We start from the raw sequence: 27,655 nt of genomic DNA on the forward strand, positions 1-27,655 counted from the left end.
GAGGGCTAATTTAGGAAGGTGGTCAGGGAAGGCCCCTCCGAGGAAGAGACATAGGTACAATGAGAAGGCGCCAGCCACGTGAAAAGCTGGGCAGAGACGTCCCACACAGAAGGAAAGGCATGCGCAGACGTCCTGAGGCTGGTCAAGTTCTGAGGGTTTGACCGACAAGAAGGTGCTCTTGGGGCTGCGGGAAGGCGGGTGGGAGATGAAGCGGAAGGGGCCAGCAGGACCGCAGATCAGGTAGGAGACCCCATAAGCTTGGGGAGGTTTAACCCGGGAGGCTTACTAGTGCAACGTTTGAGCACTGGACTGGGAGTCAGCAGGACGCCAGTTCCACCACGGAACGCTCCCACCCCCCATCTCAAAGATTTGTGGAGTGCGGACAGCATGCCATTCCCAGGAATGAAATCACTGAGAGCCCGCCACATAGTAGGTGCCCAGTCAATGGTTATGGAACGAATGCCGGTTGCATGCGCGACGGAACTCAGAGCTTGCCCGGAGCTCGGCTGCAGAGCCCCGGTGGCCCTGGGAGACGCGTCGGGGCGCGCCGGCTGGGGGCGGGGGCGGGAGCACCCCGCAGGCCGGCCGGGACGCCCGCCCCCCGCCCAGCGCGCGGGCCCGTCGCGGCCAGCCCGGCCGGCGGGAGCCGCCCGCGGGCGGCACTGGGCATGCTCAGACGGCGGCCAGGTCGCGCCGCGAGCGAGCTTCCGCGCCGCCCGCACGCGCGACCTACCTGGGCGCCCCGCGCCCCCGGATGCTGCAGGTACAGGCTGACGCGACCCCCGCGGGCAGAGGGCGGGACGCGGGGCGGCCGGGGACCAGGGTCGCGCTCGGCGCCACCCCGCCCCCACCCGTCCTCTAGGCGCGCGGCGGGCGGGCGGGCTGGCGGGCGCGGTGGCGGCCCCGGGGTCCCCGCGCCACGTCAGGGAGGGGGCGCTCTCCGCGCTCACCTAGCGGGGCCGGGGCGGGAGGGCGCGAGCCGAGCCGGGTGGGGCTCGGCCGGGGCGGGCGGCCGGTACGAGGCGGCTGCGGCCGGGCGTGGGCGTGCGCTCCGGCCGGGCAGGGGCGGGCGCAACCCGCGGAGCCCGTGCGGCTGGCGCCCCTGGAGGGCCCCGAGCCGCCAGGACCCCGGCTCCCGGCGCCGAGGGGACGCACAGCCGGCGGGGAGCCAGCCGAGCGGCGGCCAGAGCTCGGCTTCCAGGGCGATCCGCCTCTCGGCTTTCAAAGATGGCATTTCCTGGGCCTGGCACAAACTCCAGCGCCAATAAATCCTCTCCGTTCCTCGGGCGATATGGAATGATTTATCAGGTACCTGCGGTGAGACAGCTGCAGTGGGGGATTGTTTGTGAGAGCGCCCAGCGCCCCGAAAATTCCCATTTTCAGTCACCTAAACTTATTGAGAAGTTGCGGTTGCCTTAAAAATTCATGGGAAGTTGAAAACTTGACACCTGGGTTTTCCGAGGTAGTGGAAAGAGCTTGTGACTTGGAAACTGGAAGCCTGCATTCAAGTTGGGCACCCCATGGCCAGCTGGTGACCTTGGGCGAGTTGTTTAACCTCTCTGATCCTCAGTTTCCGCCTCTGCAAACAGCTGGTAATAATGCCCCACCTCGCTGGGTTGTTGTGTGGATTAAGTGGGATAAATTATGTGGAGGTGTTTGGCATGGTGCCCAGCACAAAGCAAGTGAGCAGTTGGCGTGATATGAATTTAATTCGTTTAGAGACCCTCGTGGTTCCCATTTCACCAAGAAATTAGAAATAGGAAAGCATTCTCAGGGCCTAGTCGTGGAGTGACAGACCCTGTCTTTGTGCCCAGGAGAACTTCTGCTGAAGTCAAGGATTTTGGAAAAACAATTTAGCCGAATTGTAATCAGAGAGCATCTTTAAAAGCAGTTTCATACATCCAGAAACTCTAGAAGTTGCCAGTCTGGCTTCACTTACAAAAGAACTGTTTTGCAGGGTGATCCGTCTTGCAGATGTTTAAGCAGATGATGCGAGAAAGTAAAACCTGGTTAGGAGGATTTCTGTTCTAAAAAGCTAACCCAACTCTAAGTGATTATTTAGATCCCGGTTTCTCCACTTTGCACTATTGACATTTGGGGTAGATAATTCTTCGTTGTAGGGGCTGCCCTGTGCCTTATAGGATGTTTAGCAGCATCCCTGGTCTCTGCTTAGTAGATTCCAGTAGCAATCCCTCTCCCCCAAGTTATGCCAACCAAAAATGCCTCCAGAAATTGTCAAGTGTACCCTGGGGGGCAATGGCCCCTCCCCTCCTTTACCACCAATTTAGTTAATCCCTGCTTTCTGTCATTAGCCTGAGTTTGAGAATTTCATCTTGTGCTTTTATGTTAATAACTAACCTTTACATGGCCAAATAGAACTGTAGAGTGTACATCCACATGTATCATCTTTTTTAATTTTTACAACTCCCTCTGTGAGGCTGGTGTTACTCCCATTTTACAGGCCAGTTACACAGTATGCGACATAGCTGGGATGTAACCCAAGTCTTCTGGTTCTGAGGTTCTGCATCAAGCTGCCCTTTGTTGTATGGAGACTTTCAGGTAGATGACTTTCCTGGTGATTAAATCAAGACATAAAGTATATTGGAATCTGGAAACATTTCTGAGTTTGACTAGTTGAAAATTAACAACAGTAAGCTATTATCTGACAGAGAGTAGGCTGTTCTAGTTAAATATTCTAGTTTATAGCAAGCTCCCATAAATCCCACGTACAGGTAATGGAATACCAATTTGTAGAGAATTAAAGTAGAATAAAACATGCCTAATACTCTATTGATCCTGTGTTGTCTCTGGTGATTTGCCATCTCCTAAAAAGACTCTTATATGCAAATTAGACATTAGTGGGGAATGTAAAAGGTCAAGTCACTGAAGGCACTTTGGAGTAGCTGAAGACATTCCATTCAGCCAGTGTTTATTGAGCTGCTTCTGTATGGCACATGCAGTGCTTGGGGGACTGCGGGGGTAGTTTCTGAGCAGGCCAGTGGACCCCCTCTAATCCAGAATGATTGGATGAATTTTTCTGCAGAAAAGGGCAGGTTCCCTTCAGGCAGCACACATGGTGGGCCCTCAGGGACAGCTTACGGCAGGAGAGAGAGCCCAAGTTACCATTGAGGCAAGTTCAGGATCCCACTCTGGGTCACCACTCATGTCTCTGAGCCCTCATTTCATCTTTTATCCTACAGAAGCTACTCTGGCAGCTTTTAACATTCTCATTCAAGACTCAGGGACCTGGTCAGGGTGGCAAGGTCAGAGACAGCTCTCATCCCTGAAAGAAGTTGGGGTTCCAAGATGATAATTGGTCTCAGGATATTGAGACCAACTCCGTGATTGTTGACTGTGAACTGGAAGTTTCATATACATTGTTTAATTAGGTTTGTTGCCCTACCCCTCACCCCAGATGAGGAAACTGAGTAAAGGTAGAGTGGAAACAGGAGCAAGAGGGACTAATTGTGACCTTCTGAACTACTGGTCCAGGCACACAAAGGATACCATTTTCAAGGGTGGATATAACCCACCAGAGGGGCTCACCTTTGGGGCTTTGGAGGGAGTGAGAAGACATGGCACCCTACCTGCCTCCCCAAACTCTGAGGGTGTGTGGCAGGCTGGGAGGGAACCAGCAATTTGTGGTCCCTCCGTCTTTACCCAGGAGAGCTCCTCTTGACTGTAATTCCAGGGCTCACCTTTCTTCCACCAGACAATGAGTTCCTGGAAAGCAGGGCCCATCCCTCTTCTTTTCTTCCCAGGGTCTGTTACAGGGACTGGAATGCAGAAGGCACTCAGCACATATCCTGGACAGGCAGTGGGGGCAGGCAGCCTACCCAAGCATCAGCTCTTCTTACCAACTCTAATAGAGATTGGACATGGCCAGGCCAGTGTCCACACTGCTCGTGTGTGGGTGCAGGCGACCTCACGCTCTGATCTTACAGGTGTCTCCTTTCCTCTGGCTGAGAAGGAGACAAAGTGAAGTACTTGGTAGGCCCCTGGCTGAAATCTGATCTGATCATGGGTTCAGAGACGAGAGATCTTACATCTACATCTACAGAGCTTTTGCTAGTGTGTGCACCTGAAGCCTCATTCTGCCTCCACGTTAACTTGTTATTCCCAGACCAGCCGTAAGCACAGAGTTAACAGCAAATTCAGACGTTTATTGATTCTGCACTATGGTCAGGCCATAGGGTTAGAAGTGAAAGTTGAACCCTGCCTTGGAAGGATGGATTCATGGTGGAGTTGGGAAGACAATGACAGTTGTGTGTGTGTGTCTCCATCCATCTATCTGTCTGATAACTGCTTTAAAAGAGGATTGAAGCCAAATGTAAGAGATACCAGGGGAGGCAGCCATTCATTCTGATGGGCATCAGGAAATACCACAGGAAGTAGGTGGCATTTGAATTAAGCCCTGAAGGCAGATAAAGATGGCATTGAGGGCTGACAGAACGTCAGGAGCAAAGGAACAGAGGCAGGAAGAGACCTTGTGTATTTTAGGTGTGCTGACTCTTCTGCAAGTCCAGCCTCTTGACTTTCACTCATGCAGGACCCGCCTCCTGTATTTGAGGTACTCCTCATCTTTGTACAAGTGCCAGGCCTTACCCAGCCCAGGGGTAAGTGCCAGTTCTCCTTATTTTCCCCTGGATGTGAGCAGTACCCCTGGGTTGTCTTCGAGGCAGGAACAACTTCTGCCACGGATGTCTCTGGTTTTAGTTATTAAACACTAATATGTTACTTAATGGCTGCCAGGCACTGTTCTGAGTGCATTCCAAATATTATTCATTTAATCCTCAGGGAAGTTCTCTGGCCTTGTTTCCTCCGAGGGTACTGACCACTCGGTGGACAGGTGAGGGTGTGGGACGGCCTCCCCTGGCTGGTTTACATCGATATGCGGGAAACTGCCAGGTCTGAGAGTTGCGAAGGAGTGCTGACTGCCACGGGTTTTTTTCTTGACCCCATTTCCTTCAGTGGGTCGGCAGGGCTTTGCTGACTACATTTTCTGAACCAAAGATTGGGATCTGTAGTCTGAAAAAGAATGTCTATGCTGCTTCTTGGTGCAACAGTAGGCCTGGGAGGTTTTTGGATTCTGAGAGAGTGGAATTTTTGAGATGTTTTGATGGTTTATGTGGAAAGTTAGGACAGAGGATTTGAAATTGGGATAGTCCTGGAAAATTCAGGTCCCATGATTTACTGTCAGGATACATTTAGTAAATGTTTAAGCAATGTGTAGTTTGGAGTGAATCTTCTGTACTGAGTCTCTTAAGAGCCCCAAAAGGGAACAAATGGTGCTTTCTAGCCTCAGAATCTTGCTGATTCCTACCAGCCCCATTTTACAGATGGGGTGAGAAAACTGAGGCTCAGAGAGATGAAGTAACTACCCGAAGGGCACAGTGCTCATAAGCAGCACAGCCAGGATTTGAACCCAGATCTGCCCCTAGACAAATCATTTATCTATAAAATGAGGATCATAATATAACCTATTTCCTTTAAGTTTATTATTTTAAGTGAGCAAATGACTGAAAACTCACTATGGCAAAACTTGCCACAGTAAAAGTTTCTCCTCTCTTTGTGGTCAGACCTCTGACCCTCCAGACAAGTGCTTTGATCAGTGCTCAGTACTGAGAGTGAGGGCCCCTCCTAGGTCAGGGCCCCAGGTCCTGGTTTTCAGGACTGAAGGGATGTTCCAAGAGGCAGGATCCAGGACCACGAAGGGGCCATGGCTGGCTGGATGCTATATTGAGAGGCACTTGACTTGACTTGGGAGTGGGATGTGGAGACCTGGCCCTGCACTCCGCCTCCCTCAGGTGAGTCAGCCCCAGGGCTGAACCAGATGTTCTCCATGAGAGGCAGCCACCATCTCCATCAGCTGTCCCTTGACCACTAACCACTGGTGGTCCTGGAGAGGGGATGATAGCAGGCCAAGCCTGGGTTTACCCACTTTGCAGTCCCTTCCCCTGGTCTGGTTATCAAACACATATGTGGCAGTTGTAGAAAATTAAAGTGTCAGGGAGCAGAAGAAAAGTCATTCCTGATGCTTCTCGTGGAGGCATCTGTCACCACTGCCACTGTTGCATGGATGCCTTCTCACCCTTCCTGTCAGTTCTCTACTCTGCAGCCAAGGGGTCTTTCAGAACACTTCCTATTGCTCTTAGAATAAAGACAAACTATTCTCCTTGGTGTCTCCCGCAGGCCACGATGTTCATGCTTTGGTGCCCATGCTTTTTCCAGCTCTCACCCACCATGTTCCTTCCTGCCATTGGGACTGTGAGAGTCTGAAACATTTTTCCCTCCTCCCTAGATAATTCATCCTTTGGGTCTTAGCTCCATGATTGCAGATGCCTTTCCTCGTCTTCCTGATTTGGGTTAAACCATCTGCTATAAATGTTCATGTCACCAGATCTCTCCTTTATAGCACTTTTCACAGTTGCAATTTTGCAGTTAATTAGTGTAATTATTTATATTAGTACCTGTCTCCCCAGCTACACTATAAGCTCTGTGAAGGCAGGGTCTGTCTTTTTTTTTTTTTTTAAACTTTATTTTGACCTAATTCAGACTTTTAGGAAAGTTGCAAGAATAGAACAAAGAACTCCCATATACTATTCACCCAGATTCCCTAAATATTACCGTATTTTCACATTTATTTTATCATTCTATATACATATCTTTTTCTGAACCATTTGAGGATCATTTATAAAGTTGTCCTTTCTCCCTAAATATACTCTCCTGAGTATATTTCCTAAAAGCAATAACATTCTATTTTGTAACTTCAGAATGGATTTTAGAAACAATAAATTGATACTGATAAAATGCTATTACCTAAGCTATGGAAGTTACTCAGATTTTGCCAGTTGTCTCAATAATGTCCTTTTTGTAGCAAATAACATCTCAGATCATGCCTTGCATACAGCTGCCATGTCTCTTTAGTCTCCTTTAAACTAGAACAGTTCCTCAACCTTTCTTTGTTCTTTATGACCTTAACATTTTTGGAGAGTACAGGCCAGTTATGTTGTAGAATGCCTCTCAATTTGGGCCTGTTTTAACCACCATTTTGTCCCCAGTGCCAAGTGCAGCGCTTGGACCATCAAATGCACTCAGTAAATACTTGTTGAAGGAAGAGAAGGTGAGAGGGAAGGAGAAAAGTCAGCAGGTTTTCTGGGCCTGCTCACCCCCACACATTTCCTTTCTGAGAAATGTTGTCACTTAGTTGCAGTCATACTGTATATAGGTTTTCATCTGCTATTTTTATAACAAAGCTTTTCCCCCAAATGAGGGGCCGCATCAGGAGATAGCCTGCTGTCCCTGTAGGTCTACAAGCAGACACCGGATGATGGCTTGGTAGGAGTGTTGGAGAGGCAGATGGAACCTTTGAGGGATGAGACTCACCCAGGAGGCCCCCCCAACCCTGAGCAGCTTTCTCTAACTGCAGCTCTAACTCTGCAGGTCTGATAAAACCAGAATTTATCATCCAAACCAGAACATTTTGAGAATAAAAAGGAGTGCTATTAACAATTTCCTCTGACAGGCGTCAGCTGGGACTGTTGTAGGCAAATCAGGGTGTGTGGTCACCCTACCCAAGTATGACTTTGAGGCTGAGATCAGTGCCAGCCTGGCCCACCCTCTAGCACTAGGAATCCTCCACCTGGACAAAGACAAAACTAATCTCTTTGGTATTGCCTGCAGGCCTGATGTTGGTGGCTTTGGTCCCCGCACCAGTACGGTCACACTTCTCACAATGTGCCCCTCCACAGCTCTGCTCCTGCCATGCCAGCCTTCATTCAGCCCTCACCTCACCATGCTCCTTCCTGCCACAGGGACTGGGAGAGCCTGGGACCTCACTTACATAGCCAGGCTGGAAGGAGGAGCAGGGACAGGGTTTATGATAGATGCACAAGGGGAAAAACAAGCCAGCTGTGCTTCCCACTGACCCAATTCTAATGGAATTTAAGAGCCAGGACATGTAAGCAAGGTAAGGCAGGAGGCTGGAGCCTCTCTAGACCTTTTCTTCTTTTCCCTGATTCTCACACTTCACCTGTCCATTCTGCAGCAACACACTTGTCCCTCTTCCAGCCCTAGCTCTGAAATCCTGACCAATTCACCGGCCTTTGAGAGAGACAGGGAAGCAGGTGGCATTGGGGACCCAGGCACAAGAGAATAGGCATTGGATGATCAATAGGTGCAGACAGGGACTTGGATGCAGAGAAACCAGTATCAAGGGATCCCAGAACAAGGTCATCATGGGGTCGTTTATCAGGAAGCCTAGATTCATAATATCAAGTACCCAGACGCTCTGTTGAGGGGGTCAGGCACTGGAATCAATACAATCTGTTTCTTTAACTCATTTTCTGCCTAGAAGAAAACACAAACCTTGCCTTTCTGGGTTAAAAAGTGTTATAGGATAAAAATGTGAAGATGTGGAGATATTTTCTGGGAAGCATCTCAGTTACGTGAACTTTGAGAACACTGCCTGGTGCAGTAGAGTGTTTTAATAACTCTAGGCATCAGCAGTATTAATGGAACAGCCAGTAGTGAAGGAGTGTTCTAGTTTTTAGAATGCAAGAGATTAGCACTACTGAACATTGGGAAGGGTTTCTAGTTAACTGCGCTTTAGATATTATTGGTTAAAAATGTACTTTCCCCCGAGGCACAGCTACAGAAAAGCATTTAATTTGGGGTTACTTTTTACAGGACAGAGAGTGTCACACAGCGTCAGAACTGGAAGGGACCTCAGAACAACCTTTTCCAGCTCTCTCTTTTTATAAATGGGGAAACTGAGGCCCTGAAAGGGATGTGGCATACTCAAGGACACACAGACAATACAGAGCAGGGCCTGGTTCCCACATTTTACAATTTCCAGTCCCCAGATCTTGGGTGTATTTTCTAGATCTCATCCAAGGAAGTTTATCAGACAGGCCACATATTTCCATTATTTTAAGACCCTTTGACCTTTCTCAAACTAGCGAAGTAAGTTGCATTTGCACTGAAGCAGTTATGCGTTGTTTGCTCAACTGCCCTCTGTAGAAGGTGCTAGGCTGCCCTTTTTTTTATTTTCATATAAAAAAGATGGTATGTACCTTCCACTGAATTGTTATGTTCTGTAGTGGTGTTTCTGAAACCTTAGCACATCAGAGGTAAGGGCCTTTTAAAACACAGGCTGCTGAGCACCACCCCCAGAATTCTGATTCTGTCGGTCTGAATCAGACCCTCAGGTGGGGTGAGAAGATTTGTGTTTCTAATAAGCTCTGTGGTAATACCACTGGTGCAGAGACCAGGTCCCCTTTGAGGACTGCAGGCCCAGGCTTAGTGATAGTTACAGATAATGTGCTCTGTGCTTTATAGCTGGACGGGCCCTCCATGCTGTCCAGCTGATCTGACCTTTCCACACTCTCCAAGTCTCCTGCCTGTTGTCCTCCCTCTCCAGGTGACCGTACCACCTCCACCTGTGGCCCTGTGATGCTCAAGGCCATCTGTGCGAATCTCCTCACCCTTACCCTCTCGTCCTCATTTTCTAGCTCCTCTCTTCTTTCTTCCTTCTTCCATTCTCAGGCTCAGGCTTATCTCTCCACCAACCTCCCACCTCCTGGAGGAGAAAAACCTTCTTGGAGCTGGCCTCCCCTTTACATCACCCCCAATTCCTCCATTGCCTTTCACTGCCAAGCCACCTGGGGAACAGTCAACGGTAACTGAAAGATTCACTCTTGTCTCTCTTGATGCAGACATACCATTCAATTCCAGGAGTTCAGGTTTTCTATATCTATAATGAAGGAAAGACATAGCTTTTTAAAATTGTGGTGAAATAACACCTAAAATTTACCCTCTTAACCATTTTTAAGTGCACTGTTCATTGGCATTAAGTATATTCACATTGTGCTACCATCACCACCATCTGTCCACAGAACTTTTTGTCTTGCAAAACTAAAACTCCATAGCCATTAAATAACTTCCCATTCCTCCCTCCCCCGGCCCCTGGCAACCACCATACTGCTTTCTGTCTCTATGAATTTAACTACTCTAAGTACTTCATATAAATGGAATCCTACAGTATTGGCCCTTTGTGATTTGCTTATTCACTTAGCATAATGTGTTCAGGGTTCATCCATGTTGTGCCATGTGTCAGAATTTCTTTTCTTTTAAAAGCTGAGCTCTATTCCATTGTATGTATGTAGTACATTTTGTTTGTCCACTCATCCGTTGATGGACACTTGGGTTGCTTCCACCGTTTGGCTGTTATGAGTAATGCCACTGTAACCATGGATGTGTAGAAGACATAATTTTGGTTAAAGGGAACTTGCAACCTCAGGTGGGACACTTAAGCATTTATATAGCAGTCTCAGCCTCTTCTCTAGTGGCATATACCAGTTATTTGACCAACACTGCTCTTCCCATAATGGCTAGGGACCACTCACCTGCAAAGACCAGGGGCTGGTTCTCCTATTGCAGCCCATTCTGTGCAGCTGACCACATGGGAGAAGAGTCCCTCTTCATTTCAGGGCCCGTGTAATGCTACTCTCCCCACCTGTCTCCCATTCCACCTTGGCTCACCTTCTGCTATTTCCTTTATCCTCTGCTCTTATTGTCCTGCAGGCGTCCCTGGTGAACTCACCTAATCCCATCGTTAGGGGTTTGCAGGTCTTTGTCCCCAGCCTGGTCATCTCTGAGCATTTCTAGTCCTGTGTATATCATACTCGAACATCTCCCCATGAGTGTTCCCAGGTCCTTCCTCTGCATGTCTAAAACAGAGCTCATCACCTTCTTTCTTTAAAATGCCCTCTCCAGTAGAGACACAATCTTCCAGCTTAGAAACCCAGGGTCAGCCTTCACTGGTCCCCACACCTGCACTGGATAAATCCTGCCCATCACACCTCAAATCCCTCCTCTAGCCGACCCGTCTTCTCCAGCCTCCACAAAACTGGGTTAGTTCATACCCTTCTCCCATTTGCCTCTACCTTTGCTTACTGTCACCAGTAGGCCCTCACGCCCATACCTCCCTCACACTGCCATCAGAGAATGTTCCCTTAGAAAGCACATAAGATTACCTTATTCTCTGCTGGCTCCATGTTAACCTGGTTCCCTTCAGCGTTGCTTTCCCCCAACCCTCAAACCCTGTGCTGTAAACCAGTGCTTCCCAAGCTTGTATTAAAATGCTGATGCACATTCAGCAGGGCTGGGGTGGGGTGGGCCCTGTATTGTGCATTTCCAACAAGCTCCCAGGTGATGGTGAGATGGGGTCCACAGACCACCACATATTGACTGCGTGGACTCTGGACTAGATGTGTATTCCACGAAGTTCTACAGACCTATTTTCAGACCATTAGTAGCGCAAGAATTTAAGTTCTGTGTTATATGAAGTGAAATAATCTTTTTTTCCCACCCAATTAATCCCCTACCTCCCTCCCCCACTCCCCACCCCTACCTCCACCCCCCTCTGCAACCCTACTTATGTGCTCTCCCTCTGCAAGTGTATGAAGTTAATCTTACAGCTTTCAATCATAAAGACAGATTCATTGTTGCAGTGATTATTTGCTATTGAAAGAATTTTCAAAGACTAAGAAAGCCTTCATGAGAATGTTTTTCCTTTAAAGGGGTACACACTTTAAAGGGCTCTCTTGTGAGTTTCTCCAGGGCCCAGGCTGTCATTCAGCTTTGTCCCCCACGACCCAACACATGTGGGGGTCCTTCTGAAGAAGTGGGTAGAAGGAGAAGGGGGAGAGTCTCAGGTCTTCCTGTGGGAGGAGACAAGTGTGGGAGCTGATGAGCTGAGGTGGGAAGACGGGGCTTGGAAAGGGAGCCCCTCTGGGAAGGTGCTGCCAGCCCTAGAAGAGAGAGAGGACCTGGCAGCTGGACCTTGTGGAGGGGCACAGCAGACCCATTTTAGGCTCTTAATGAGTCTTTGCTGTTGAGGAACTGGCTGGGGGAAAACCGCTGGTAGAGATTCCCAGGAGCTGAGCTTTGGCTTGGCCCAGGAGGGAGGCTCATGTAGGGCCAAGGACCATGTGAGGACAGCAGGCAAGAGACAGAGCCACGTGCACCCGGGAGAGTCTGACTGCATTTGCCACATCGGGGGGGTCGGAGAAGTCCCAAAAGGTGACCAGTCCGGTTTGTGCAGGTGAGGGAATGGGATGGACATCAGAGAAGGGTGTCACTAATTTTGACCAGCCTGCTCCAAAACCTTCATTACCATCTTGTCACCTCTTAAGTCTCAGCTCTTTGGCGTCATTGAAGAGTTCCACAGTGTGGCCTCTGCCTCCCTCTCCCACTTGTTCTCCACTACTCCTCCCCCCACTTCCAGGTCCCAGCCAGATGACTGTTCCTCACTGAAAACGTGGATGTCCCTCCTCAGCACCAAGACTCCCACAGAGTCGGCTCTGCAAGGCTGAGCTGTTCAATGTTGTGTCTTAGTGCATGTTGTAAGCCTGGGGTCCTCCCAGGACCCACACCTACTCTCTCCGTGACCCTGGCTGAGCCACCTAAGTCCTGATTTCCTCATCTCCACACTGGAATGACAGTGGTGTCTCCACCTCACGAGGTCATGTGAAGAGTCCATGGTGACACAGGGGCATGTGCTGGCTGCTCAGGCAGTGCTGCCTGTCAGCCCCTCTCTACAAGCTGGTCAGAAGGACTGCTGTGTGACATTTGTCCACGGTTTGAGCCAGCAGCCTTGGCAGCAGAGTGAGTTGTGTCTTGTGTGTGCTGCCTTGGGCAGGGTGGGGCTACGGTGGGGCCGCCTGTGAATGGACAGGACGGTTGGTGGAGTCAAGGAAGTGCACATTTTAGAGGTTGGCGTCAGTTCACTGCTAGGACACTGAAGGCACCAGAAGATGGCAGCTGGCAACAGAGTGGAGAGGAGGAAGCCAAGGACCTGGCGAGTTGGAACTGGGGTGGAGAGCAGAGCCTCTCACACTTTAATGTGCATACAGAATGGTTCTGATTCTGTGGGTCTGGAGTGGGGCCTGAGATTCTGCGTTTCTAACAGCAGCCAGTGATGCTGAAGCTGCTGGTCTGGAGACCATACTTTGAGTGGCATTGGCCCAGGAGGTGATTTATGGTGGGGAGACCTGTAGAGGAGAGGCTGTAGAAAAAGCACAGCTAGAAGAATACCCAGCTTTCTGCTTGGCTCCTTGGAGAGACTATGGCATGGCAGGTGTGGCCAGGTCTGGCAGGTTCAATTGAAATTGGATTGTGGGTGATGATGGTTGAGTGCAGTAAGAGCACCTGAGAGCTTTTGTATAAGTATGGGGTGATTTGACTTGATTGTGTGATATCTCTTTCTTCAAGGTCTAGCTTCATAGTTAGATCCCCTTTAGAAGGTGTCACTTTCAGCCCCATGCTGAGCTATGGTCACACCTGTGTCTTTGGCAGCACTCCCCACATGGAAAGGTGACTATTTCTGCATCTCCACTACCCTGGGAGTTCCCAGAGAGCTGGGACCCAGGACAGCCTCTTCCTTGCCTCAGAGCCTGGCCCACAGTAGGGGCTCATTAAATGCCTGAGGCATTATGGAGAGGGGTGAATTAGAGTTGATGGAGAAAGAACATGTGATGCGCTGTGACCAGAAGGGAGCAGGAGAACCAGCACTGAGCGGGCCTCGGCTGAAAATGCCAGGAACATCCTCTCAGGGGTCCAGTGGTGACATGGGAGGGGTGAGTGCTGGGCATTTGAATTTGAACATGTGCTCTGAGGAGCAAGAGTTGGGCTGTGCGTTCTCTGAAGAAATGGAAGGTTCGACAGAGGGAATGGGAATTTTAACCAAGAAACAAGCCATGCTGTTTGGGAGTCAAAAGCAAACCTTTTCTTCCACTGCTTTCAGGATAGGACAAGCACCCAGATTTATGCAGACTGGGGAGCAAGAATGTTCTCCTTCATGCATCAGGGAACCACTAGCCCCTCCTCACGAGGCTGGACTCAGCAGATGGGTTTCCAGCAGGCTGCCTTGTCCGGGGCACACTCACAGTGCTTAGCATGAACCTCGGAGGGCTCCTGTGGGGTGGGGTCAACCTCATTTTCCTGAGGAGGAAATGGAGTCCCCAAGAGGTCAGTAACTTGTCCAAAGCCAAAGAGCTGAGAAGTGAGGAGGCGGTCCTGGGCTGGGGTGGGTGGGCTCCCAGGGAGGAGCTGGCTTCCCAAGGAGGAGTGGCTGCAGGAGTGGGTAAAAGGCCAGAGCGGTGCAGGCTGGCAGGGCTGTGGGGGCAGGTGCTGGGGTGCCAGTCCAGGAAGAGGAGGCAGGATGGGAGTGCAGAACCCAGAGAGGAGGCAGCAGAGAGTCGGGGAGGCAGGTTTATGCACTTAAACACCCTGGGCACCAATAAACCCATCAGGTGGCAACATTTTTTTAAAGTATGTCAGTTTGCTTTTCTTCAGACTCATTATTGCTCATTATAGAAAATCTAGCAAATACAGAAAAGTTGAAAGACTAAAGAAACATTTTCATTGTCTTTCCAATTCCTTTGTTATATTAATTGTGGTCATACTGTAGGTACAATTTTATAACTATCCTTTTTTACTCAATATTGTAATCATTTTCCATATCGTTATGATGAACATCCTGTGGCTATTTTGTGACTTCCTTAACTGACACTCTAAAGTTGGCAGTTAGCTTTTTTGTTTGTAATTTTCAATGTTATAAATGTTGGTGGGAGGAAAATCTTGGCAAATAAAACTTTTTTTTCATGTCTGAATACATCCTGACAGTAGGCTCCTAGACATGGAATTACTTGGTCAAACCTTCTCCCAGCATCATTAGAATGGTCTGCTGTGCTAGTGCTGACACAAGCCTTCTAAAAGTGCAGTGTAAGCCCTCCATGCATTAGTTCATTCATTCGTTTGTGTGTGTGCATTTCACAAGCACTTATTAAGCGCCTATGGGAAGAGACTCCATTTTCTGTGGCCAGGGCAGAAGAGTAGCAGCTGCCAGCATCTTGGGCTTGACTGATATGTGTGGGAGTGTTTGACTACACATGATGTCCTGGCCCTCCCTGTCCTTGTCACAGGCCCAGAAGCTGTAGACAGCTTGTGGTCCAGAAGTAAACTTGGGTACCTGTGGCTGCAGGTTCCAGGCAGTGAGCACCCGTGACTTTAGAGTAGCCTGCCTGCCTTCCCTGTAATGCTTGTGATATTGTCCATACTTAGTGTGGTGTACCCCAGTTCATCCACTTATTCATGCATTCCACAGAGACTTACTGAGCGCCTCATATGCACTAGACGCTGTTAGCAGTTCATTGATAAAGTCCCTGCCTTTGAGGAACATCCTGTCTAGTGGGGGGTAGGGATGTGGGAATTGGGAGGAGACAGGCAACAAATATTTCATATGTCTGGTGGTGATAAATGCTAAGGACAAAAAAAGTAGGGTGAGGTGGAAAGGAATACCTCATTGATAAGGTCAAATTTGAGTAGTCACATGAAGGAAGCGAGGGAGAGAGCAGATGCATATCTGAGGGAAGGGTGTTCCCAGCACAGGGATCAGCAAGTGCAAACACCTGAGGTGGGAGCAAGCGTGGCACAACCTGGGAGCAGCCAGGGGACTGTGTGGCTGAGCAGAGTGAGCGTGGTGGACGTGGGCAGAGCAGGGAGGTGGCCAGGCCAGATCACACAAGGCCCTTGGGTACCAAGATGAGATCAAGTATCCAGAGCTCATAGCCCCCACCCCTGTTGGAGGTTTTGGAACCAGAGGGCCACCCCCACTATTTGAAGCAATTAAGACTAACCTCACATATTTCTGTTGCTTATCTACGGTGTGTTTGGTGGGGAAAGCCCTGGGAGTTGAAGCCCAGGCTTTGGGAAGTTGCCGCCTCGCTCTACCCTTGGTTTCCTCACCTGCACAATGAGGGACCTGAACCAGGAGACTGATGAGGGTGTGTTGAGCTTTCCAGAGCTGGGGCCCTCTGTCCTGTCTAGTTAGTTTGATCTTGAGTTGTTTTAGGTCAATTAATAGGAGTGTGTAAATGCCATTGTTGATACATATTTCGTTGTTGATATGTTTAGCCTATCAGATTTACTTTTTCCTTTGTTATGAAAGAGTCAGCCAGCTGTGGGGTTTCTTGCAGCAGTCCTGAAACAGGGTCGGGGGGTGAGGAGAGTGCCCCCAATGGCTTATCCACCAGCCAGCCATCCTCTGAACTATTGACTACCTGCTGCATACCAGGCACTGGGTACCAGCCCCAGCCTTCATGTGCAGTGATATTAACTCTGCTGGAAGATCATGCTGGGGAGGGACCCCACTCAGAAAATCCAGGGCAACTCCTTCTTCACATCATGTACAAAAATGAACTCAAAATGGATCAGTGCTCTACACATAGGAGCTAAAGCCATAAAATTGTTAGAATAAAGTATAAGGATAAATCTTCATGACCTTGGATTTAGCAATGCATTCTTAGATACACCAAAAGCATAAGCAACAAAAGAAAAATAGGTAAATTGGACTTCATCAAAATTAAAACTTCTTTGTACATGAAAGGACATTATCAATAAACTGAAAAGACAACCTTCAGAATGGGAGAAAACATTTTCAAATCATGAAAATATTTTCAGATCTGATAAAGATTTAATATTCAAAATATAAAGAGTTCCTAAAACTTGACAACCCAAATTAAGATAAACCCAATTTGAAAATGGGCAGACAACTTGAAGACATTTCTTAGAGATGTGCAAATGGTCAATAAGTACACAAAAAGATGCTCAAAATCATTAGTCATGAAAATGCAAATAAAAGACACAGTGAGACACCACTGCATACCTACTAGAATGGGTGTAATAAAATAAAGGAAAATAACAAGAATTGGTAAGGATGTGGAGAAATACGAACACTCTAACATTGCTGCTGGGAATGTAAAATAGTGCAGCCTGTGTAGAAAACACTTTGATGGTTCCTCAATGAGCTAAATAAGAATTTCCATATGACCCAGCAATTCCACTCCTAGGTACATACCTGAAAAAATTGAAAACAGTGACTCAAACAGATGTTCATACACCAGTGTTCATTGCAGCACTATTCACAACAGCCAGATGGTGGGAACAACCCAAATGTCCATTGACAGATGAATCGGTAAACAAAATGAATATTATTCAGTCATAAGAAGGAATAAAGTTCTGATATGTGCTAAAACATGCATGAACCATAAAAACACTATGCTAAATGAAATAAGCCAGACACAAAAGGGCAAATATTATTTGATTCCACTTATGTGAAATGTCTAGAATAGGGGAATTCATAGAGACAGAAAGTAGATTAGAGGTTGCCAGGGCTTTGGGGAGGGGTGAATAGGGAATTATTGCCTCATGGGTACAGAGTTTCTGTTTGAGGGGATGAAAAATTTCTGGAGATAGTGGTGATGGTTGCAAAACATTGTGAATGTAATTCATGCCACTGAATTGTATACTTAAAAAAGGCCAAAATGGCAAATTTTATATCCTATGTATTTTTAAATACCACAATCAAAAAAAAAGCAGAGCAGGTAGTGTGATTTCTGGGAGGAACATGGCTCTGTCAGGAGCCACTAGGTTTGGATTCTGCCCTGCAGCCAGGTAACCTCATGTGTGAAGCCTGTTCTCTCTTCTGGTGTGAGAGTTGAGTAAGGTGACGGGCAGAGGGTGTCTTATGGGTCATGGGGGATGCTCAAGGAACACCTGCCCATCCCTGTTAATTACATCCTTTCCATGTAGAAGATCGTTCTGACTGGTAGAAAAGTCAGAAAACAATAAACTTGGTGATTTCGCCAAAATTGCCATCAAGGATCTGCTCACTTGCTTTGCCGTTTCTTTCTAGGCAGTGGTCCAGCCAGCCCCTCACTGTCATCTCGTTCCCACTCATCTTTGGTGTTTGTGCCCTAAAGCAGGACTCACCTGGGCCCCACTTCCCTGACATTTGTGCATGACCTTGGTCACATGTTCCTTCTTCCTTCTCTGGGTTTACTGTGGGTTCTTTTTGAAATCTGAGCTCTACTAATAAGTCATCCGAACACCCAGCCATGGTTATGTATACTCACTTGGTGAAATATTGTCAAGCCATTACAAAAAAGGTCAGTGGAGTGTTTGAAATACCTCTACAAATGTTGGATAATGAGAAAGAATAGAATATCTATCTGATGGTATAGACATTACAAGCACAACTTTTTGAGAAATATACCCCAAAACAAACAAGACAACAGTGCCAGTTGGCTTATTTCGCTCAATGTGAGCACGTCAGAGCCGCTGGTCTGCTGCGTTGCCCTCTCCTCTTCCTCCAGGGTTAGCTACATCAGGTGGTCAGAGCCACCTTGCTATTGCACAGCCATTGAGGCAGATTCTGCCCTCCCCAAGCATCACCCATGGTCAGTTGGAAGAACCTCAAGGTTTAGACACTGTGAGGCTGTCCTGGGTCCTCCTGGAGACCAAGGCCCCCGCTACACCCAGAACATTCCCCCCCCCCCCAGTTTTTCAATTAACCCCACCCCATGATTGTTCTCATCAGACCTTTGGCATAAAGCCAGAAGGTGTGCCCCTAAAGGTGAGTGAGCAAAGGTCTGAGTGAGCTCAAGTTTATTGAGAAGCACAGCTTTCCAGGCTGTAGGAGTCCTAGTGGTTTCGAAATCCCTGGAGGCAGGTGCAGTGAGAAGGGAGACTGGCTGGGGCCAGCCGGGGCAAGCCACTCGCTCAAGACCTCCATAGAAAGAGTGGCCGGCAGTGGGTAAGAGAGGGTTGAGGCCAAACCCAGGAAATGAGATGGCCCACTCCTGCCTTCCTGCTGCTAATAATTAACCCAGGGATGGCCTTGTTGGCTGGAAGGGCCTTTAGACGTCATGTGATGCGTGCCAGCCCATGCCTTTTGCAAAAGTGAGAGGAAATTGTTTACCACAGCATGCTGTCCACATTTTAATGTTTCTGAAATTGCCACAACCCTCACAGTCAAAGGGTGCTTCAGATGTGCTGTTTCTTTAAAATAATTTTTGTGAATCTGTTAAACCAGTTGTGTCATCTTAGAGCAGTGGTGATGTGGTAATAAATACCCAAATCATTACTCAGGTTTCTGATATTGCAGAATTAATTAGGAGGAAAGAAGGTTTTCTGAACCATTTCCTTCATAAGAGGAAATTTACTAACATGTGAGCCTTGGGGTGTGTTTATAAAGATTATCTCAAAAGGGTAAGAACATACCTTTAGTCAGTAAATTACAGAGACAATAGTGATTATGTGTGGGGCCTTCCCCCCACACACAGTGAGTCACCTGTAACTCACCTTCCTCCTGGTCATGGGGGTCAGTGGACTCCGAGTGGGGAGGGGTGTGATGCCCCGACCTCAGCTTGGGATCATCACCCCATTCAGAGTCTGACTGGCAGCCTGGCTGTGGTTACCTGAGTCTAATCTACTGATCTGTGAAATGGGAAAGCGCTGCAGCTGCCAGGCCCAGTCAGAACCAATGGAGTCAGGAGTGTTGGGCGTGGAAGTGTTTGGAAAACTCTGAAGCCCTGTAGGACAGGAAGCCTGGAGATGGGAATGGACATGGACCAGAGGTTTAGGAGCAAGACGGAGGGAAAGGGCAGTGATACGGAGGCAATGCTCAACAGTGGCTGGTGTTAGGCTGGCCCCTCCACTGCATTAGGTACAAAATCGCTGTTCCTCAGAATCATTTACAGCCGAGGAAACTGAGACTTGTAACATTAATTTGTCCAGGGCCATTCAGCTTGGGAGTGGCAGAGCAGAGACTGAAACCCAGGACTGGCTTTATTCCTTCAAACCACCAATTGACCCTGGCCAGCTGAGACCCATGGGAGCCCCCAGGCAAAACTGTTCCTGGTCCAAGTCACGAAGTGCTCCTTGAAATCAAGGAATGGGTTTTATTTATCTCTGTATTCATAGCTGTCTGCATGTGAAATGCAACAGCAGCAGCAATAAAATACATTATTTTCTTTTTTTATAGAGCTTAAACTATTTTATTTTTTTAATGACAATTATACATTCCTCTCCTGTATTTTTTATTGTATATTTTTAAGGTGTACAACATGATGTTTTGATATACATATGTACATTTCACTCAGTTATTCCTAAATACTATTATTTACTATTATTCTGATTTACATTTTGGCATGCCTTTTATGTCTTTTTTTGAGTTTTCTTTCATTAATTTTCTGACTCCATTTTCTCAAGACACAAAGCCCTGGAAATCTGAATAGTCTGCATAAAAATACATTTTATCTTGGTTTCTAGAGACACTGGCAACCAGCAGGGTTATTGTACCTAATATAACCTGAGATGGCCCCTCGGATTAAAACCTTACAGGCAGAGGATTTTAAAGCTGAAAGGAGCCTTAGAGAGCCCTAAGCTGAGAAACCAAGCCAAGGAAAAGTGGGGTGGTGACTTCCTAAGTCACCTGGGTGATTAGTGACAAACAGGGTGATGCTTTTCGAGGGGGTAGAGGTGGAGGGGTTTTTCTGTGTTTCCTTGAGATGGAATTATGGCGAAGGTTACTGGTGGTGAGGATTGGGTTTCTCTGGCTGGACTGCCTCTGGCTTCAGATTCCTTGGCAGTTACAGAGGCTGGCGGGATGGGCTGGTTGTGAGATTCCATCTTCTTGGCTGGGATGCGCTGTGATTAGCACATTTCAAGCCTTTCAAAGTGACTTTAGCTGTTTTCTTTTCTGAACGCTTCTCCTGCTTTTGGCTGTAAGGGAGTTGGGGCTGGAGCCTAAGATAGAAATACCATGGACCGACACCCAAATGGGCGTGTCTGTGCCTGAGGACAAATATTAGCACAGTATTTTTGTAAAGTTTATGCAACTTGATTCATGTCCCTGTAGAGTAAATTTGTTCCATCCTGTTTTCCAGTCTGTTTGGGACTTAGTGGAACTATTCAGAGGGAAAATGAAAAGAGATTGGTAGCTTAATTTTAGGTAGAAACAGCTAAATGTAAAAATACACCATTGTCCATTTTTTGAGCCTTACATATTACTTTTTGTTCATATTCTTTTATCCCCTATTTCATGGTTTGATGGGCCATTTTAGTTTTTTCCAAGAATGAGGTAACCATTTAGAATTATTTCCCATGAGAAATCTGTGTAAGGAAATCTAATTTTGAACAGTGCTGCCTTGAGTGAGGCTTATATGTGCAGAAATTTAACTTTGTCACTGTTGAAACAGGAGTCATGACAGAAGCTTGGTCTGGAAGCCTAAAGTTCACCCATTCCATTCTCTCCAGTGTCATTCTGTCCTCTGCAGCCTCTGACCAAGGGTCTCATCCATCTTCTCTGCTTGATTACCTCCAGTGACAGGGAGCTCCCTCCCTTCTGAGGCAGTCACTTCCCTATTTGTGCAGCCTTGACTTTTCAAAAGCTCTTTCTTCTGTTGAGGAGAAATCTCTTTCATCTTCTACCCATTGAACCCTTGGGGCCTAAAAAAAAATTACTCTAATGATAGTAGCTAGGTGCCAGTTCATTTACGTACATCTTATCTCCAGTGCCTAAAACAACCTTGGAAAGCAGAGGAATCCCCCCTAGAAGTCCTAGGGAAACTGAGTCTCAGAGATGGTAAGCCATCTCTTTAATGTTCATCTCTCGGTTAGTGAGTGGTTAAGTTGGGATTCTTTCCAACCCACCGCTGACTGATTCTGATGCTGGTGTCTTTCTTACATCTTCATACCATATTCTGATTCTTCCTCAGTGTGAAAGCCCCTTGGATTTTTGAAGAACCTAATCTTACCCTCCCTGACATTTCTCTAGGATTTCAGTGCGTCCTTAGACTCTCCTGCTGAATCTGTTTCTGTGGAGTTCCTAAAACGTGCACGCACTTTCCACTCCCAGCCTGTGTGCGTGTAGTTTGCAGTGTCTTGAATGCCACTTCTTCCCCCTGGCCGGTTTCCCTTTATCCTGCAAGATTCCTGATGAAGCCTTTGTGAACTGGTCCCTCCACCCAGCCTACCCTGGTGGGGTCAAGCATTCCTCTCCCCTAGAACATGATATTGCAAGCACCTCTGCCTTTCCTCCCACCCCCATCCCACTCCCTGGCCTGCGCAGAGAAGGTGTGGAGTAAATGAATATTGAGTGAGTAAATGGTCCGGAACTCCTTTGCCAAAGTAATAACAAAGGAGGCTAAAAGTAATTATAAACAAGATAGACAGGTCTCTGAAACTGTAGTCCTTGTAGTCCCTTGCAGGAATTTGGCTGGTTGCTTGGAGGCTGCTGGGGGACAGTTTGTCTGGTGGTAAGTCCTAGAAGTCATTTTCTTCAGCATGGTTTGGTTGAAACCCTCCGTGGGCTGGCATTTGTCCCCTTTTTCTGCCAGGAGACAGGTCTGCTGGCCCTTAAATTTCTGGGTTCACCAAGGTGGCATGTCATGGGGAAGGTGTACCAGTCACCATTGAATGACATCGTGGGCGAGTCCAAATCCCAGCCCCTCTCACTTCTCTGCAGCCCACACCATGCAAGCCACCAAAAGCCATCTGTATGTGCACCTAGCAACAACCCTGGGAGAGCTGAGTCCTGTGAAATTTGGGGGTGTATGGTTTAGCACTGCACCATGATAACATTTTCTTAAACATGCTAAAAAAATACTTCTAAAAATCTCACTTAAAAACATCTCATGAAAACGGTGTTGTAAGTCAGGACAGTGGTCACCTTTGGAGGGTCGAGTCAGGAGGAAGATGAGGGGCTTCTGCAGGCTTCTTGAGATCTGTACAACTTAAGGTTTATACTTTTTTTCTCTGTGATACTTGGAGAAAAAGTTTGTTTTTTTTAAATGTCTTTATTTAATATGCTCAGCATGGGTTTTCTGCTGGTTTAGGAGCCAGCTTTGTGTTTAAGTTAGCTAGCTTCTGGTCACAACGCTGAAAACTGGGCTCGTGGCACGGACGAGGTTGGTTTCTCTTTATAGCAACATTACCTCTTCCCCGAAACTGCCTGCAGCTCCCGCAGCATTCCTTACCTTGACTTCGGGGAGCTTAAAACTACTGCTTGCTATCCTCCCGGTATCAAGTGTAACTTTTTTATTTTGTTAGTTTTGCAAGTGTCATGGTGTTGAACTTATAAATAAAACCTATAAATAAACCCCAACTCCATAATAAGAAAACTATTTGACATTTTGAAGATGTATGAGAGGAAGGGCAATAATTATGGGTTTCTGTTTGAATACAAGTGATCCTACAAATTACTCCGTCCCAGCTTCTCAGGGGTTTCAGTCAGAGAGCCACTCCCTGAACAAATTATAGGATCTGTGGAACAAATGATTTGATCCCAAGATTGTATTTCTGGAGTATTAGGTTTGATAATTGCAAAATAATTTGACTATTGGACTGTGCTGTTAAAGTGACTGAGCGTTTTCTACCATGTGGAAGAGAATAATATGAAGTCCAAGTGTTAAATACTTCCATAAATCCATTTTTTAATAAATAAAAGTCATTAAATACTTTTATAAATGTATGCCCAAGTTTAAAAAAATTTTGTGCACCAGTACTTGTATTGTCAGCAGTGATTATTTTATTAGCAGGTATAAGCCTTAAAAATGTTATTTAAAAATTAATTTTTCGGTATATAATAGGCTCAGCATAAATTATTTATTGGCTTTAGTGTTGTATTAGCAATATGAAAATGCCTCCTTTAATGAATAGATTTTTCTAGTTTAGCAAGTATTCAGTAGTGATTATGTTTACATTAAAAGCTAATTTTAAAAATAAGTTAATATTTTTATACTTGCATTGTTATACAGTGTTGTCCTTTGGAAATTAAAAAAAAACAGCAAAGTGGGAAAAAATGGCAGAAGGCAGTGTTGATCAATTTAGGAAAATTATAGACTCATGAGGAAAAAGATTAAATTCCATGTATGTACCAGCTGTATGGTAACTTCGTTATCAGCTGCACGCAATTTAAAATTAATAAAGTGAAATAATGTATATGGAAATGTTTTCTAAGATATATGGGCATTTCCCAAATGAAAACTAAAATCACTAATTTTTAATTAGTTGGGCTGAATTTCATTAAGAACATTTGCAACCTAATAAATTACACGAAATGCATGCATCTTTTTCTTTTGTTGCTGCTTCTTTAAGAAAATGCTAGTTGACTCTGACATGTTTCCAAGAAAGGGTGAGCATTGTGAAGGTTCTGGGGTCTTTTTTAATAACTTTGATATTATGAATTGTCAAGAATTGGTGTCCGTGAATGAGAACTAATTTGAGTGAACAAGCCAAGACATCTGGTTGCATAATATCAAGTGATAGAGTCCGTTTTGAACTAACATAATTTTCATGTTGCTTTCTTCTTTATTTTGACAACAGTGCTAAATCCCGAACTGACATATAGACTAGAAAATCTGTTACTTCATCAACAATGACTTAGGAAACACTTCTCCCAGACTGAGTGATGGGACAGCTGCTAAGCTGTGGAAACTCTTTTTAGCTCTGCAAAGCAACTTGTAATGTAGACAGGAAAACTGACATAAGGACACCGACCTACCCAAGAAGCTGGCTCAGAAGGTCAAAACCGAAAGGAGACCCAGACATTGTCTGGTTGAGGGTTTTCTGCCATGTGCCTCTTAGACCACCTGCATCATTGTCACGGGAGACAGAGGAGTTTAAGGGGGATACTTATTAAAAATGCATCTTCTTTAAGTAAGAGAAGACATGATCCTGATTTGGATCCTAGATCAGGAGGAAAGAAATAAAGGAAGTCATCAGAACAATTTGCAAAATTTTAATATGGACTGTATGTTAGATAAGTGTTTTATCAATGTTAAGTTTCTTCAGTGTGATTCTTGTACGGTGGTTATGAAATGTCCTTATTCTTAGGAAATGCATGCTAAAATATTTGGAGGTAAAGGGGCATGATGCCTACAGCAAGTGGTTCAGAGAAAAGCATGGTGTGTGTGTGTGTGTGTGTGTGTGTGTGTGTGTGTGTGTGTGTGTGTGTGTGTGTGTGTGTGTGTGTGTGTGTGTGTGTGTGTACGTACATACATGTGTACAGAAGAGAGAGAGAAAGTGTATGTGGTTAACAGCTGAATTCAGGCCAAGAGGGGGTTTACAGAAATTCTGTTTTTCTTGCAACTTTTCTATAAGTTTGGAAAAAAAATTTTTTTAAGTTATAAAATGCAATTTCCTCTGTCTTTACTGAACCCAAATCTCTATGGCTGGTGCCCAAGAATCTGCATTTTAACAAGCTCCCCAGATGATTCTTATGTACACTAGTTTTATATGTTACTAGTTAAAAAGAAAGAATGATTTTAATCCTTGTTTTTTTTTTTAGGAACAGTCATTACGCATACATTCTCACAGTTCAGTCTCTTATCTTAGTGCTTGAATAAATGATAAATCCCTTCCCAAATATTTTTAAAATTTATTTTTAGAAAGGAGAATCCCACTTACTTCAGAGTAGTTTGAGGAACTAACAGGCCCGGCCTTGAGACAGACTGGAACCAGAAGCTGTCCTGTGTGAGGTGCAGACAGCAATTGGAAAGTGTGGTTTATGTTTTCCCATTGATGCACAGTAAAGTCATAAGACATGTAAGGGGTCATTAGCGTCCTGGCTGGCCCCCTGAAGACTTGGTTAGCACATAATGCAGCCCAACTTCTGTGTGTTTACAGTGCAAAGGAACAGAAAGCAATACTGGTCCTGTATTAGCAGCCAAATAAATAAATAATGTCTTCAATACGTTAAATATTGGTATTTGACGAGAAGCATACTTAAATTGGTGAGTCATTGTCTAGCATGGCTGATAGTACATGTACTTTTTGGTGCTAGCAATATCCCTCTCCAGCAGATCTGTCATCTGTTGAGGCTCATAAATAGCAAAAAAAAAAAAAATTCAGGAAGAAGAAAGAGCCTTCCTGAGTTCACTAGGAAAGAAGAGTTAGGGAAGGGTAATCGGGCTACAGAGAAGGCCTTATGTACCGTGAGAGGGATTTCTGAAATAAGCTGAGCTGTGAGTGAGAAACAAGAAAAGGGCAGAACCGTCCCTTGTTTCCCTCCAGGAGGAAGTCGTAGGGTAGAAGGTGAAGTGTCTTCCTCTGGCTGCCACTAGGTGGTAGCATTGGCCTAGGCCAGCTGTATTATCATTCAGGTTGATTCCAGCAGAGAGCCACCCATGGTTCATTTATACAGGTTACTCACAAATCAGGTGTTTATCAATCAGGACAGCCTTCTTTTTAATCCTTCTTTTTAAAAAAACTGAAACTTATATTCTTGAGTTAGAGGCCTAAGTTCCTTGTTTTTAAGAATGAGGGTGTGAAAAGATTTGCACTTCCTTTTAAAATAATCACAATGGAGTTGGGTTTGCTGTATCACTTGCATATGCTCCACTCCCTTCTTTTTGTCTGTGGCTCATTGGTTTGTGACAGAACGAAGTTCCCCAGATCAGCACGTAGACAGACCCTTAGGAAGAAAGCTGTGGCATTACCTGTCCCCTGTCTCAGGCTCCAGGGCCGTCAGGGAGGGACTGTAGTAGAAGCCCTGTTACACAACCCTGACCACACGGGCCCCGATGTCCACATGCCCAAGGCATGTGCCAACATGCTCCTGCTTCTTGCACCACTGAATTTGCAGAGTAGCTCAAAGGTATATCACATATCTATAAAAACAACTACTTTTTAACTCTAGCAGGCTGTCTTTATTAAAATGAATAAAATGTTAAGAAATGGAACATTTATGTATCTGCAAGATATTTGAAATCAAGATTGCCCTACAAAGTCTGAAATCTGTAGTCAGCACCTGATGGAATTAGAAGATTAACATTATTAAAATGCCTTTTATAGAGTGCCTAGTATGTGTCCACGTTATGTAGGCACTTTACGTGTGCTAACTCTAACTCTCACAGTATTTAATGGACCCCTACAGTGTGCAAAGTGAGACGTTGCCTCTTTCCATAGTATGTTTTCCAAGTATAATCTTTGATTAGAAACTATATTCACAGTAGAACCTCTGTTGCTATTGTGCAAAGCATTCTAAAGCTGTTTGATTTTTTAAATTGTGCAAAGGATAGGCTTGGCTTCCATTTTGTAAAATGCATCAGCTGTGGCTGTAATTATTTGTGGTTATAAGAGGCCAGTATGTTCCTGGTTGGGTTGTGGCTTTGTTTTGAATTAAGAGGCTTATAAAGGAAGCCATAGAAACCCTGAGTTCTCCAATTGCTGTAGTACAGGAAACAGGGCAGTTAGTCAGCATCCATTGTCCCCACCAGATTGTTTAAGATATAATTTCAAGACAATCTGAAAACACCGCGTGGCTCAATTATGTGTTTATTCAGCATCAGGCTCGTTCTTATCAAGGTTTGCTTTAGGAACAATTGTAGGAAGAACGTTTCTGCAACTTTCTTAAAATCCCTATTTATGTATTGTCATTAGGTTCCAGGCCCTTTATGTAATAAGCAGAGATGGAAGTAAGGAGGGAAAGTCTGTCTCTTCAGGGTTGCTGGTCTACTTTATTTTGTCAGCTGACTGCGTGACTGTGCTGAGGAGCATCATTAACCATGGTTAAGTTAATAAGTCCCACTGGTACCTACGCCGGCACTAGATATGAGGATCTGCTCAAGTGTAGAGCAGTTTGAAAATCGGTGCCTGCAATTGAAGCATCAGCCCATGTGACTTTCGTTTGGAGGCTCCTGATTGAAATCACTGTTGGTTCTTTCTGTCCATGGTCATTGTGTGATTATCTCTGTTTTAGCTGCTCTGCACAATGATGGCCCAGCTTTTTCACACGTGCCCCCACAGT

The 27,655-nt window shown here is 46.0% G+C and overlaps 1 protein-coding gene across 3 annotated transcripts in view; it reads left to right on the forward strand.

The window, feature by feature from the left end:
* Nucleotides 1-692: 692 nt before the first annotated feature.
* PTPN3 (protein tyrosine phosphatase non-receptor type 3) overlaps nt 693-27,655 on the forward strand; it is a 119,563-nt gene continuing 92,600 nt past the window's right edge. For 2 of the 3 annotated variants that reach the window (XM_063081761.1, XM_063081763.1), the window contains exon 1: nt 693-763. The gene's annotated coding sequence lies outside the window, so the exon portion shown is untranslated. Of the gene's footprint in view, nt 764-12,652; nt 12,670-27,655 lie in introns of those variants that run through there. The other variant, XM_063081762.1, reaches the window with a different exon arrangement.

The sequence above is a fragment of the Cynocephalus volans genome, chromosome 17 (genome assembly GCF_027409185.1).
Source record: "Cynocephalus volans isolate mCynVol1 chromosome 17, mCynVol1.pri, whole genome shotgun sequence".
NCBI lineage: Eukaryota > Metazoa > Chordata > Mammalia > Dermoptera > Cynocephalidae > Cynocephalus > Cynocephalus volans.